The sequence below is a fragment of the Trachypithecus francoisi genome, unplaced genomic scaffold, assembly GCF_009764315.1.
Source record: "Trachypithecus francoisi isolate TF-2019V2 unplaced genomic scaffold, Tfra_2.0 Lachesis_group16, whole genome shotgun sequence".
NCBI classification, from domain to species: domain Eukaryota; kingdom Metazoa; phylum Chordata; class Mammalia; order Primates; family Cercopithecidae; genus Trachypithecus; species Trachypithecus francoisi.
In genome coordinates, this window is record NW_022681461.1 from 24239976 (window position 1) to 24253412 (window position 13437).

The following is a 13437-nucleotide window of genomic DNA, read 5'->3' on the forward strand; positions in this document are numbered from 1 at the left end:
TGACAGGGTCTTACTCTGTCTCCCAGGCTGGAGTGCAATTGCAATGGCTCAATCAGCTCACTGCAGCCTGGGCTCAAGCAATCATCATTCCTCAGCCTCCTGAGTAGCTGGGACCACAGGCACTTGCCACCACACCTGGTTAACATTTTTATTTATTGTAGAGACAGGGGTCTTGTTATGTTGCCCAGGCTGGTCTCGAACTCCTGGCCTCAAACAAGCCTCCCGTTTTGGCCTCCCTCCCAAAGGGCATGGATTGCAGACATGAACCCCCGCACTTGGCCTACTCTGCAGGTATTTTAATAAGCAAAACCAATTTATAGCTATGAGTATTTTTTGTATCCCCAAACTACAGGTAGAGCAAAAACACTCATGACTAACTCCTGTAGTGTACTAAAGCCAACTCATACCAGATTATATGAGGTGATTGCCACATTTTGAGAAATCTAGGGGGCCTATTTCTAAACACAGATATTATTAAAAATTAAATTATAGAAACTTACAACTAAATAACATTAAAAACACAGGAAAGAAATGCTCAGAACTCATAATTTTTAATTATTTTCCTACCATTTACTGTTGCTTAGTGCTTCTGGTTATTAATGTCTATCTTACCTGCATAGTGGAAACCCTATATAATGATGTGCTTCGGCCCAATCTTCCCAATATCTCTTGCATGGACATCAATTGATGTCTTAAAATAAACTACAGTGGGTATATTTACAACACAAAAATCAACTACAATTTATGTCTCCTATCCTCAGTTCTAGCTGTCTCTTGCTAAACATTTATCAACACATCACTGATAACTCTGAATGTAAGGAAATGTAGCTTAATGGCTCACAATGCAGGCCTCCAAATTTGTGTGCTCTTGTTCATTTTTCTTTAAACTTGTAGTGGCATCAGTTTCTTCATCTGTAAAGTGGTTTACAAGTCTCTTGGCAGCACTTAACACTGTGTCTCTACTGGAACATAAAGTGACCGATGAATGCTAATTGTAATCGCTATCAACCATGAGAGGCAGAAATTAATTATAGAATGGACTGTGTTGGAGTTAGTTTTATGTTCAAGAGATTCAGCAAAATAGACAAATTATATTTTTTCAAAATTTGATTTTTTTTACATATAATTATGTCTCAGCATCCAAATTAGAGGCAGAACCTAGTTGCATGCTGAGAAAATTATGGAAAGTAGTGTTTTCATATTTATAGAAGGCTAACATTTGCTTTCCTAATATTGAATTCTTTATTTCTTTCATAGTTATTTTTTACTTTGATAAATACTTTGTGCAAATATAATTTGATCAAATATTCAGCATGATCCAGTGGAAACATTTTGTCATTGGGAAGAACTAAAATTTGATATCAATTCTGTCTGAGCTTACTGCATCTACCAAGTCAAACTGTTTAAGTAATCTGGCCTCCATTTTCCTTATATTTTCGTTGAATAAGTTTGGATTAGCAGCTGAATAATTTTTTTTGAATAAAATCTTCTGTAGAAACTTACTACATTCAGTTTGGATAGTGCTTAAGATGATGGACCAGGTACATGTACCTACTTTCTCTCTCTCAAAATCCCAGAAAAGAATATAAAAATGTAAGTATACATGAAAAGTAATGGAAAATATAAAAGCAACATCAGCACATTAGAAATTTAGAGAAATCTTATAAAGTAGAAAACATAGAGGGACAGTAATCCAATCAGAGAATAACATAGCCAAAAACATGCAGAAGCCAACTGTACAGATAGGAACACAAAGCTCATGGTAAATAAGTGCAATGAACAGAATGTTCAACAACAAATTCTGCAAAAATTCACTGGAAACCCCATTTTAAACAAATGTATCCTTCTGAGAGTGCTTGCAGCTTAATGGTTAAGGCTTAAGCTCTGAGCATTATTCATTCATTCATTCATTTATTCTGGTCTTTTTTGAGAGTTTTTTTTTTTTTTCTTTTTAAGAGGAAGTCTAAGTTTAGTAATTGTTTCAGGCATCTTCCTTGTCTCTGGCATACATCCTGTAATGATTCTAAAAGGGAAGGTCTGTGGGCAGCGAATATTCCGTGTCCTTGCATGTCTGACACTATCTTATTTCTCATTCAGATTTGGATAACACTTTTGTTATATCCAGACTCAAAGTCATTTTTCCTCAAAACACCGAGGACATTGTTCCCTTGTCTTTGTGCATCTGGGCTGTCAATAAGAAATATGATATATCAATCTGATTCTTATCCACTTGTAGCTACCTTTTTTTCTCTCTTTCTGGAAGATTACAGGATTTTCTACTTTTCTTGATTTTAGTTCTTACTATTATTTTTCTATCGGTGGGACTTTTTATCCCGTTGAGCTCTCAGCACTAGTTTCAGTATGAGGGCTCAGTTTGCTTTCTTCCATCTGTCATACTACCATATTATATACTATTTCTTTAAATATTGTTTCTCCTCCATTTGTTTTATTCTTTCCTTGTAGAATGTCTCTTCAGTACGTGTCAGAATTCCCTTATATAATTTCCATATCTCTTAACTTTAATTTTAGACAATTTTATTGTTAAATATAACATATAAGAAAAAGTAAGAAGAACTCATGTCCTTGCTTTTTTTTAGTTCTGCTACCCATGTGTGCATTCCTAAACGGGATAGCTTAATTTTTCCTCTTTCTGCACTTTATATAAATAGAAACAAATGGAATATATCATTTTGTTTTTTCCTTTATTTACTTAATAATATGTTGTAAGATTCATCCATATTGTTGTGTGTTCACCTTCATTTATTTGCATTGCTTTATAGCCTACCATTGTTGGCTACAATTTACTGTTGACTGGCTTCTGCGTGGTTTTTAGTTTGGGATGACAAGCAACGCTGCTTGTATCATGCACAAGAGTATTCACACCTCTAGATCAGTAATTCTCAAACTCTAGCATATAAGAATCACCAGAAGGACTTAACTCATTGCTAGGCCCTGCCCTCACAATTTCTGTTTAAGTAGCTCTGGGGTGAGACCCCAAAAATCTGTATTTCTATGAAGTTTGCTAGTAATGCTGATTCTGTGTGAACTGCCTCATACAATGAGGCTCCATTTATTTAGCTTATCTTTAATGTAGCACAAAAATTCTATAATTGGACACATGTTGTTGAGTTTATTTCTAGATAGTTGGCACTTTTAATGCAATTGTAGATGGTGGCAGCTTTTAAGTTTAATATTCTGTTTTCTAAGGGTATATAGAAAAATAATTGCTTTATTTATATATTGATTTTGTATCCATCAACCTTGTTACACTGTTATTAATTTGAATTCATTTATCATAGATTTTTAAATAGTTCTAACATGCCAACTATATCATCTGTGGATAATGGCATTTGAATATTTTTTCATCATTTACACATTTTTTTTCTTTGTTGGACTAACTTCAATATTCAATAAAATGTTAAATAGAAATGATTATTGCAGACACTCTCGTCTTGTTGCTGTGTTGTTGTGTTTCCATTCATTTATTTGTACTGCTTTACAGCAATGTCATATAATGAAACAAAATGCATGTTTCACCAGTAAGTATGATGATTACCATAGTGTGTTTGTTTGTTTATAGATACATTTTGTTTTAGGCTAAGAAAGTAAATTTTACTTCTGATTTTTAACTAATTATTTTTTAAACTATGAATTGATAATTGATTTTTTTCTAACTATTTTTCACCTATTAATACAATGATTTTTATCTGGTAATCTATTAAAGCAGTGGAAAATGTTTGCTGATCTTTTAATGTTGAACTCGTCTTCATAATTAAATTTGTACACACACGTGTACAAATACACAATTTAGATTTAGCTGACTATTGTGTTGCTCAAAGAAATGCATAGAAACTCATGAATAAAAAATAATTGGCCAACAGTTACTTCTTCAAATGTTATCTTTGACAGGTTTTTGTATCAAGGATATGCAGGTAAAATAAACATTAGTTGAGGAAAGTGCTCTGTGTTTCTAATCTTAGGAAAACTATGAAACTCTGAGTAAGATTGGAAATATGCTTTCCTTAATGCTTGGTTGATTTCACTAAAGAGTGACTTTAGGGTGTGTGTGTGCACATCTGTGTATGTGCTTATGTACAAAAATTTTATGCTGACATTTTAATTATTATACATTTCAAGCATACGAAGTTGAAAATTCTTACAGTGACTACCCTTCTACCACTTAAAATATTACTGTACTTGTTGTATTATGTATTTTTAAACGCTTTTGAACTATTTAAGTTTTCTAATTTTCTAGAGTTAGATTTGGTAAATTATAGGTTTTTGATTTTATTCAAATCTTTAAAAGTTTTGTAAAACCTTTTTTATGACAATGTTTTATTAACTGTTAAATATATACAAAACCTGTAATATCTACAGTAATATTTGATTTTTAAATTTTTCTTGTGGCTTTTATTTCCACTCTTTCTCTCTTCCTTTTTTTTCTTTCTGTCTTTCCTTATCTTTCCCAGTCTCTCCAGAATTTTCTTAATTTTGATATTTGTTTAGAAGTACCAATGTTTGGCATTGTTAATCTTCTACTGTATATATATTTTATTTCATTGCTTTATTATGTTATCTTTATTATCATCTTCCTTTAGCTCTTTTTTGAACTTACTTTGCACATCTTTTTCTACTGTATTAAGATAAATTCTGAGCTCATTTTTATCAACCATTCTACTTTTCTTTCATATGTATTTAAGTCTATGGGTTATCTTTTATGTATTGCTTTACCTGCACTAAACAATTTTGAATAGCATTTATTATAATTCACTTCAAATTATTTCCTATTATCTATTATCATCTCTTCCTAGATATATTGTTTCTATGGTTTAAGTTGGACACTTAATCCCTAAATCCATATGTAAATGGCATTTGGAGGTGGAGCCTTTGGAAGGTAATTAGGATTAGATAAGGTCATAAGGATGGGGTTTCTTTTGTCTGTTTTAGTTTCTTTCTTTCTTTTTTTTTTTTGAGATGGAGTCTCGCTCTGTCGCCAGGCTAGAGCACAGTAGCGCAATCTCGGCTCACTGCAACCTAAACCTCCTGAAGTCAAGTGATTCTCCTGCCTCAGCCTTCCAAGTAGCTGGGACTACAGGCACCCGCCACCACACCCAGCTAATTTTTGTATTTTTAGTGGAGACGGGGTTTCACCACGTTGACCAGGATGGTCTCCATCTCTTGACCTCGTGATCCACCCTCCTTGGCCTCCCAAAGTGCTGGGATTACAGGCGTGAGCCACTGTGCCTGGCCCTTCTTTTGTATTTGTTGAGATAATTTATGTAAATTTCAGAGTGTAAAGCCACCATGATAACATTGGTAACTCCAGTACCATATGAAAACTACAAAACTGATGTTGATGCAACTCGTAAAATTACTTCTATGCCTTCTTATCCCAGATGTTGATTAGTGTAACCACCCTTGCAATCAAGATACAGAAACTGTCCATCAAGGAATGAAAAATCACTTCATTACTGATCCCAGTGTTTATTGATACCACAGTGTGTATGTGTGTAAGAGATGGGGAGCTTCTTAATTCCAGGCTGGGTTGAATATCCTACCTTCCCTCTTTGCCTTTTATGATCACCTTGAAGAAAGAAGGTAGGTACCACATAACTGTGAGATAAACATAAAAATCTGAGCTGTCTACTTGGCCTTTACTAGTGGAGTTCGGGATGCAGTCCATGGAATTTGGTTAAAGCAGGGCAATTACTATATAAAGTTTTCTGTCTTGTTACGGTTTTTCTTTTCCTGGACCTTTGGCGAGAGAGAACAGACTTTCCTTGGGGCTTTGTTTGCACCCTTTTACGTTTGCAGGTTTCCATGTGCTACAGCAGGTAGTCTGGGATATATTCAACCAAAATAATAATAGTTATAATAATCTGCATTCTTTTCTTCACCTTTCAGAGTGTTCTCATGTTTGTTTTATATATCATGTCCTTAGTTTTTAGTTGGACTTAGTAGAAAGAATAAAGTTGATCCACTCTATTTTTTCCTGGAACTGAAAGTCCACATACATTTGTTTATAAAATGTATTTCTTGTGTTAACCAGGTAAATAAGCCCAGAAAAAAAAAATTATAATAAAAAGCATGCTTGTTAGGAAAAAATAAAGAATGAAAACTGCCCATCCACAGACAACATGATTATCTATGTAGAAAATCCCAACGAATCTATAAAGAAATGAATTCCTAGAACTAGTCGGTTTAGCTAGTTCTCAAGTACAAGGTCAATACATGAAAACCAATCTTATCTTTATGCACTACCTATGTAAAATTAGAATCTAAAAATTACTTAAAAATGAAATATCACACAATTTCATATAAATACAATAACCTCCAAAAAATGTGTAGTTAAACTTCTCACAAAACATGTATGCTATCTGGATGCTGAAAATTACAAAATGCCTATGAAAGAAACAAATGAATATCTAAATATAAGGAGCATTTTATCATTTTAATTGATTGGAGACTCAATTTGTTAAAGATACTAATTCTTTTCAAAATGTTTTATGGATTTAATGTAATATCTATCAAAATTTAAGCAAATTTTTTTCAGATATAGACAAGCTGATTCTAAATTTATAAGGAAAGGCAAAAGAACTAGAATAGCTAAATGAATTCAGAAAGATAAGAATAAAGTTGAAGGAATCATACTGCCCATTTTAAGACTTACTAAAAATCTGCAGTAATCAAGTCAGTGTTGTGAAAAGAAAATAAATCTTGGGGCCCCAAAACCACTAAGCTAAAGGGCAAAGTCAAGTTCAAGCTGGGAACTGCATAGGGTAAACCTGCCTTTAATTCTATTCCAAGTCATCCCTCTGTTCACTGAGATAAATGCTTATCTGATTGCCTACTTTGGAAAGGCAAATTGGAAACTCAAAAGAATGCAACCGTTTGTCCCTTATCTACCTATGACTTGAAAGCCCCCTCCCCTCTTCAAGTTGTTCCACCTTTCCGGACTGAACCAACATTCATCTTAGATGTATTGACTGATGTCTCATGTCTTAAGGATTACATGTTAAACCTTAAGTCTTGTTATGGTTTTTCGTTTCCTGTTAAACTCTTTGGCTAGAGAGTTTAACAAAAAGGTTTAACAAAAAGGTTTAAAACCAAGCTATGCTCAGAACACCTTGGACACACGTTGTCAGGATCTCCTGAGGCTGTGTCCCAAGTGTGAATCCTTAACTTTGGCAAAAAAAACTTCATAAATTGACTGAGATCTCTCTCAGATATTCGGGGTTCATAGTGTGGTGTTGGTGAAGGCATAAACATATAGATAAAAGAAGGACAATAGCGATTAAAGAAAGAGCCACACAAATGTGACTGATTAATCTGACAAAGTTAAAAAAGCCATTCAATGAATAAATAACAAAGGCTTTTCAACAAATGGTATTGGAACAATAGACATCCATAAGTAAAAGAAATGAATCTCACTCTAAACTTTACACCTTATAGAGAAATTATATCAAAAAATATAAAAGAAATTAATTCAAAAATCTAAAAGTAAATTGCAAAAATGTAAAGTGAAAGGGACATGGGAGAATATCTATGTGACCTTGAGTTTGGTTGATGAGTTCTTAGACATAAAATCAAAACCATAATTCATAAAAGATTAAAATGGTCAATTGAACTTCACCAATTTTTCTAAACTATTGCGCTGTGAAAGACTCTGATAAAAAATTTAAATGGCAAGGCACAGAATGAGATAAAATATTTTTATTCTACTTATGCACAAAGAATTGAAATTTACTGTATATAAAGAATATTCAAAACTCAACAATAAGAAAATACACAATCCAATTTAAAAATCAGCAAAAAATATGAGCAGCCACTTTGGCAAAGAAGAAATAAGATTAACAAAGAAGAAGTTCAGCATTAATAGTCATTAGATAAATGTAAAATGAAACCATGATGATATTCCATTGTACACCCATTAGAATGGCTTACATTTAAAAAAACAAAACAAAACAAAAAATTAAAAATATAAAGTGCTGTCAAAGATGCAGAACAATTGTAGCTCTCAAAACATGGCTGACAGGAATGCAAAATGGTACAATCTTTCTGGAAAGGTTTGGTAGTTTCCTAGACTGGCAAATGTATAATTACCATATGACCCAGCAATCCATCTTCTGGATATCTACCCTAAGAGTTGAAAAATTATGTTTACAAAATAACCTCTACATAAATGTCCACTATTCATAATTGCCAAAAAGTAGAAACAATCCAAATGTCCTCCAAGGGCAGATAAACGAATTGTGGCTTGTGTATTCATACAATAGAACAGTATTCAGCAAGGCGAAGAAATCTGCTTTTGAAATACACAAGACTTTGGATGAATCTTAAAAGCATACTGTGTAAAAGAAGTCAATCTCAAGACGTTACATACTATGTGATTCCATTTATATGTCATTCTTGAAAAGTTAAATCTGCAAGAACTCAGAAGCAGTCAGAGGTTGTCAGGAGTTATGAGAGATAGAACAGGGAAAGTTTGGAGGGAGATTAAAATGTTTTGTATTTCACTATGATGGTGATAACATTAATCCACATATGTACTAAACAAAAAACTGTGATGCCACAGGAGGAAAAAGTCAATTCTATTACAAGATGCTTTTTAAAAGTAATAAAATATTTATTTCTTAATTCTCAAATATACTGGGATATTTTTAGTTATCTCTTTTTATTAGCTTAATTAAATTGTGATCAGGGGACATATTTTATAATGAAATCTGTTCATTAAAATTAATGGAGATATCCTTTATGGCCACTATATTATTAATAGTTTTAAATAATCTGTGTATATTGAAAAAATGCCTATTTATAAATGTTAAATACAGGGATCTGGGTCTTTCATTAGATCAATTTTGTTACTTAGGTTGATCAATGAATGTCTTTATTGATTTTGTTGTTGTTGCCTCTCCTAACATTTACTGCGAAAGGTAGTATAATTTTGTATAATTATGTTCTTTTGCAAGTATTTTAGGCAATGCTATTAAGTGGCATACACAGGTAAAATTGTATGGCTATGTGACATATGGAACCTTTTATAATTAGAGTAATCCTTTTGTATCTAGTTTTATAATTTAAAGTTTTTTGTATTAAAATATTTGCACTAGCATTATTTTATTAGGGTTTACATGGTATATATTTTTCTGTGTTTTTACTTTCAGCCATTCTATTTTAAATGACTTACATAAGTAGCATATATTTAGTTTTTTTTTTTTCAACCTGCTAATATTGTCATTTAACTGGAGAATTTAGGCCTTTCATATTCAATGTAAGTTTTAATATATTTAGACTTACATCTGCCTCTTTTGGTATTTGTTGATATACATATTCTAGCCTGCTTTTCTCTTGTTTTTTAACTTTTATGGCTGATTATTTTAATCATCTCATTTTCCTTTTCTTGTGCAGAATTTATGTATTCTATTCCTTTTGTTTTAGTGATGATCCTTGAAATTGCAATACACATAATTAAATTATCAAATGTACATATGCTTTGACCAGGAAATATTATTATCAAGAATTTATTTTCAGGATTAAGAACAGAGGTACAATAAAATCTTCATCACCATACTCTTCAATATGCTAAAAAATTGAAAAAAATTAAATATTCAACATCAGGTTGTTGGTTGTAAATAAAACTATGCAATAAAGTAATCTGCAGTCATTTAAAGTAATACTTCAAGAGAAAAATTAATGACATAACTACTTTCACAATACAGCATTAAGCAAAAAAGAAAAGGAAAAATCCAATAATCATTGCATATGGACATGCACATATATATATGTGAATATACTTGAGTATATATGTATTCATCACAAAAAGATCATATAAAATATTGCTAATAGTAATTATAGCATGGTGATGAGATTATAAGCAAAAGCAAATTTATTTAGTTTATCAGTATTTCATATATTTCAAATGAAATTTTTGTATCAGCAGAAACATAGAACAATATTATGAGGATATTCAGAATACAGTGTTTACAGTAACAATTTAAATGAAAAAATTAATTCTAGTGTCTCTGCTATGATTATAGCAAACTAGAAATTGCATATACATATGAAAATATATTCTAAAGAATGTAGAAGAATTAAAACAGTTAATTTGTTATAGTTTTCAATTGTGTAACCATTTTTTTCAAAAACAATTGTTTTTTCTTTAAAAGATGAAAGCATAAACTTCACTGAGAGAGACTCTGATGGCAGGTCAAGCAATAGAAGAGGAAATTATATAGATCCAGTATAATTTGTGTTCAAATATAGTTTCTCACTGCACATATCCAGTTGTGTCTGTCAGATACAAACTGTTATTGCTATCATTAGCCAACAAGTAAATCCCTGATAAATGAGCATGCCAGAGGGTGCCCCTTCAGTCATCTTTGGCACGGCCCTGCCATTAATCTAAGGCAAACTTTTTCTGTGATCTTGCAGCCTTACTCATATTTTGTGACCTTGAGCTATAGGCTCCGACATTGCACTAAGACCAAGGAGTTGAGGGTTTCCTCACTGACTTTGACTTCAGGCCGACACACCGTTGCAAATTATTTCACCTGCCACCATGTAAGTTCCTTTTCTGTTATAAGCACACTCTCCTATACACACAAATGTAAACACACCCAAATTATTCTCAGAAGTAAAAAAATATATGGAAAGAAAATAGAAAGAAAAATTCTTTGGGAAATAGATGTCACATGAAACAACCTTTTTCAGTTACTTTTGTGCTTTTGCTCATTGGTATGAAAGATGGTGGTGTGGAGGTAGACTACTTCTAACATTCCGATTCGAGATCTGCTTGTTAAAATAATAATAATAAAAAGAGCTTACTCATGGATTTCTTGTTTATCCTCAGAATTACCAGTTCATTATTTAAAAGAAGTACATCCTAATTTTTTAGCAGAAATTGACTGATAAAAAACGTTGTCCATCAGTGCACATTATTATCTATACATTACTTATCTGATAAAAAAAAAAATTAAGCTGGGAGGATGACGTCCCTGCAGCCCTGACCTCGGCAACTGCTCTTTCCCATGTCCCCTCTCTTCCATATCAGGGAATTATCACCTATTTCTATGGGAATCGTACCATGGAAGATGGCAAACTGGCCCAGGACTTTCTGGACTCACAGAACCTCAGTGCCTACAACACCCGGCTCTTCAAAGAGTCGACAGAGAAGTGAAGCCCCACTACAAGGTGCGGCTGGCTTCCATGCTCGCCACAGAGCCTTCCCTGGACTCCGACGTGACTTCCAAGCTGAAGAGCTACGAATTCCGGAAAGTCCTTTCCAGGTGACCCGGGGGAACTACGTGCCCATCCTCCAGAAGGTGGTGGAGCAGCTGGAGAAAGCCAAGGCGTATGCAGCCAACAGCCACCAGGAGTAGATGCTGGCCCAGTACATAGAGAGCTTCACCCAGGACTCCACAGAGGCCCACAAGAGGGGCTCCCGCTTCTGGATCCAGGACAAAGGCCCCATCGTGGAGAGTTATATCGGGTTCATCCAGAGCTACCGTGACTCCTTTGGTTCCCGAGGAGAATTTGAAGGCCTCGTAGCTGTGGTGAATAAGGCCATGAGTGCCAAGTTTGAGCGGCTGGTGGCGAGGGCAGAGCAGCTGCTGAAGGAGTTGCCCTGGCCCCCAGCCTTTGAGAAAGACAAGTTCCTCACCCCCGACTTCACCTCCCTGAATGTTCTCACCTTCGCTGGCTCTGGCATCCCTGCCGGCATCAACATCTCCAACTACAGTGACCTGAGGCAGAAGGAAGGCTTTAAGAACGTGTCACTGGGGAAAGTGCTGGCTGTGGCCTGCGCCACGCAGTGGGAGAAGCTCACCGTTCTGGAGGAGAATAACAATCCTCTGGAAGGGGCCCTCCTTCGATGTGCAGTTGGACCTGCATGAGCTGCTGGGCTATGGCAGCGGCAAGCTCTTCGTGCAGGATGAAAAAGGAGCATTCAGCTTTGACCAGGAGACAGTGATCAACCCAGAGATGGGAGAGCAGATTCAGAGCTGGTATGGAGCGGGAAGACCTGGGATTGCAAGTTCAGCACCATTGCCTCCAGCTACGAAGAGTGCCAGGCTGGGAGCGTGGGCCTCTACCTCTGTCTCCACCCGCAAGTGCTGGAGACCCTTGGCTTTGAGGGGGCTGATGCGGAGGAGGTGATGTGCCTGTACTGGCTCAACATGGCTCAGGCTGGGCTTCTCGCTCTGGAGTTCTACACACGTGAGGCCTCCAATTGGCTGCAGGCCCGTATGCAGGCCCAGATTGTGATCCTGAGAGTCTTACTGGAGGCTGGCGAGGGACTTGGTACCATCACTCCCACCGCAGGCTCCGACGGGTGCCTGGATGCCCGGGTCCGTCTCGACCGCAGCAAAATCCAGTCTGTGGGCAAGCCTGCCCTAGAGCGCTTCCTGCAGACACTTCAGGTGCTGAAGTCCACAGGGAATGCAGCTGGAGGATGGGTCCTGTACGAGAGGTATGCGGCTGTCACTGATGGGCCCCTCCGAGGGCTTCCTCACCCTCAGGGACATGGTGCTGCTGCGTAAGGAATCTCGGAAGCTCATGGTTCAGCCCAATATTCACCTTGAAGGCTCAGACGTGCAGCTTCTGGAATACGAGGCCTCAGCTGCTGACCTCATCCGATCCTTCTCTGAGCGTTTCCCAGAGGATGGACTCGAGTTGCAGGACATCCTCACACAGCTGGCAACAGTCGACGCCCGATTCTGAAAGGGCCCCAGTGAGGCCCCATCTGGCCAGGCTTGTGGAAGATGTGTGTGGCCTCTCCCCCAACTCCATCAAACCAAGGCTGCAAGTGGCCCTCCATTCGTGTGTGTATTTAGGGGCTAGGGGAGGGGGAGGGGCAGAGGCAGGAGCTTGGACCTTGGTACTACCTCAGCTGAGGGTGGTGACATTAACCCCTTCCATTTGTCAGCACCTTCCAGCTTGCCAAGTGCTTCCCCTCTGTGATCTCATTTCATATGCACTGCCATATGTGGCGTGAGCAAGACAGGGCTCACCAGACTGCCTACCAGATGAGGAAATGGCAGTTCTGAAAAGTCACCGGTCTAGATCCTACAGGTGGCATGTGACAGCTAGGGTTCAAAACATTCTCCCCAAATCCAATGCTCCTCATGTATTACTTTTATAACCAGACAAATAAATATTAGAGACAACCACCCAAAAAAATTAAAAATAAATAAAAAAAGAAATACCTTCCTTGGTGAAAAGGCTCCAAGGAGATGCCAGTGATTTTCCATGTCTTAGTGTTCACTGATTTTTGTAATTCCCTCCCTGTGATGATTAGATTTATGTGTCTAGGCTATAGTGCCCCACTACTTAACCAAACATCAATCTAGATATTGCTATAAAGGTATTTTGTAGATGTGGTTAACGTTTATAATTAGTGGCCTTTGAGTAAAGGAGATTACTGTGGACAACATGAGTTGG

The 13437-nt window shown here is 36.2% G+C and overlaps 1 pseudogene; it reads left to right on the top strand.

Moving 5' to 3' along the window:
- Positions 1-1721: 1721 nt before the first annotated feature.
- LOC117099227 lies at positions 1722-13168 on the top strand (annotated as a pseudogene).
- The last annotated feature ends 269 nt before the right edge of the window (positions 13169-13437 follow it).